Raw genomic sequence first — 2,893 nt, 5'->3', positions numbered from 1 at the left:
GAGAGAGAGAGAGAGAGAGAGAGAGAGAGAGAGAGAGGAAGTTTATGGTGACCTTAATCTGCACTGACTCCTGTCTTTTCCTCTAAGGTTTTCAAGCAACAATACAAACCATTCAGATGTGTATGTGGTAGAGAAGAGCCACAGTATAATTATTAGCCGCAGGTGAGCCAAGGCCATCCCTCATATTCCTGCTCTGTGGTGCTGACTGAACAATGGTGGAATGCAGTATCAGCCCTCAGAAAAGTGGGGCACACATCTGAGAAGCCTGTGGTCTGTAATTATTCGGGGGCTGACAGTTGCTGAACACTCTCTCTAACAATACTTGACACATGTCTTAACACTTTACTCAGGGAGAGAGCAAACTACATTGTAACAACTACAGGAGCCAGAGCTCAGTGCCAGCTTGCTATTCATCCCTCCCAGGGTCAGTTGCAGGAAGAGTGTTCCAGGACTCCATCTAAGGTAACCCTTAGATGTCTTACTTACAGTTATAATCTCTGATGTTTAGATTATGAGACTCAGGGAAGGGTCGTGATGGGACATCTTAGAGCCATGGACAAATTCCGAACTCCTCAGAAAAGCGCCCTGCAAATCCAAGATATAATTATCTGGATCCATGTGGTCATCATTTCTACCTTAGCAAGTTTGTAGATGTTTGGTTTGAAATAAAAAAGAGTGTTATGGAATGTGTTTCTCAGAGTTGGGAAACATGTGGGCTCTGGAAAGCAAAGGCTGCCTTCTAGCCAAGTCCTCAGGGCCCGTTGACTCACCCACATTTACAGGCAAGTGGTGACACCATCCATTCCATTCCTCACCAGTGCCTAGCCCTGTATTTGGGTCACCTGACTGAGTGTGACTATTATGGCTAATAAGGAATTTGAATTTGAGTCTAATGAGTGGCACAGAGAAATAATCAGAGAAAATTGTACCTCTATTTTATGAGATTGTATATTGAAAGAAAGGCGAACATTTCATACAGAAGATTATTGTGATACAGCAGAAGATGAACTAGGACAAGCCGCAATAAGCCTGCTTTAATACTCAGACATGTCTAAACTGTATTCTCAAGAATTTAGGAGCTATTGTTAAGTGAAGAGAGCAGAGACATGCACAGTGCAGGGCACTGAAAAAAGTAAAAGAAAACCTTCAGTGGAGGTTTAGGTGAAGAGGGGTAATAGAGGTCATATATTTTGATATTGTTCAATATGCAGAGTAAAATGTTACCTATATCGTCCATCTTCCTCATATAACTGTTAGGATAGCTATATTACTCACTTATCATATACATGCATAGTGTGTATGTTCAGACTCACTTAGAGGAAAAATGAATTTCGAGTCCAAATTTCCTCTGAGAAATCAGTAGGTATACATCTGGATAGACTAAAGAACAAGAAGGTTAGGGAAGAGCTAATCTAGAATCTAGCATACTGTTTTTTCAGTTACTGAGAAAACATTCAAATGAAAGCAAATTTTCAGGAGAAGGAATGACCATAATTATGTTTTATGATATCTGGCCCAAGAAATAAGACATGCAAGAGCAATTGAAATGAAAGACTCTAAAGGAAAAGAAGACAGTGAAATTTTTTAAATCACTTTTAGTATAATCACTAGTAATTATCTTAAAAGAGAGTGATACTATTTCCACATTTCCTAACTTTTCCAGTGCTGGCATTGTTATATTTTCTAAGTCTTGTGGTATCTGCATACTTGATTTATTTGAATTCAGAATACTTTACTCCTGTGGGGCTTTTGTATTACCATTAAAATAGCAAGCATTGCACTGTCGTGATGCACCAGTTCAAACAAAAGGAAAGACATCAAATAACATGTGAAGAAATTTACTGAGTTTCATCATATTGTCCTGTTTCTGTTTGTGAAGATGGAGGAAATCTCTGTGGTCATTTGATACATAGGAGGCCTGTAGACTATTAGGTTTTAAAAGCTAAAAGGGCTTTTAGGGATTATGCTTTTCTCAATCTACATTGATGTACCAACTGGGTTTTGATAATCTGGAACCAAGATCTAGCCTGTTCTTAAACCATGTGTTTAGAAGTTGACCTTTGCATTTTCTAAACTGATCCAAGTTGAAGAACTATTTAAGCTATAATGTACTCAATGGAATTTCTGTCTGTTTATCTGAAGAGACCCAGATTTGAATGATGAAACATTACAAATCAAGGTGTAGACTTGCAAAGTTGGTAGTTTCAAACTGGGTTTGCTCCTATCAGTTATCATACATCCCATGACTTCTGGAAGATATGTCTACTGGATTTGGGGGCTACCTGTACTTACCAGCCTTCCTTCAAGTGAAAGGGAGGAAGAGAGGGTTAGGTGAGCACTTTACAATAGGCTGCTTCCTATTATAATAAACAGTGGAAAAAGCTAATGCTTGTGTTGGTTCAATTTTGAAATTTTAGTCCACGATTGCTCCACCCAGCTGCTTTGGGTCTTTGCTAGTACATCACAGCAGAGGACCAGAAAGCATAAAGGTAGAGACTCAGCCTCAATTGTTCCTTTCAAGGGTATATCTCAAGTGACCTATATACCTCCCATTAGGCTCTGTTTCCTAAATATTTTACTACTACCATAGCACCAAACCTTTAAGCAAACCTTTATCATATGAACATTTGGGGACAATGGGCAACATTTGAACTATGGAAAACATATAACTTGAAAGATGCTAATAAAAGTTATTAGAACTAATAAATTTGCCATATTAAAAGATATAAAACCACTATATAAAACTCAGCACTTCCATATGCTAATACCAAATTATCTAAAATTGAAATCAAGAAAGCAACCTCACAACACATATGGAAATATTAACAAGGAAAAAGTTTAACTAAAACCATAAGAGATCTCTATAGTGAAAACCTTGGATGTGGGATATTGA

The sequence above is a fragment of the Mastomys coucha genome, unplaced genomic scaffold (genome assembly GCF_008632895.1).
Source record: "Mastomys coucha isolate ucsf_1 unplaced genomic scaffold, UCSF_Mcou_1 pScaffold16, whole genome shotgun sequence".
Taxonomy (NCBI): domain Eukaryota; kingdom Metazoa; phylum Chordata; class Mammalia; order Rodentia; family Muridae; genus Mastomys; species Mastomys coucha.
The sequence above is the reverse complement of the archived record's forward strand: the minus strand, read 5'-3'. Positions refer to the sequence as shown.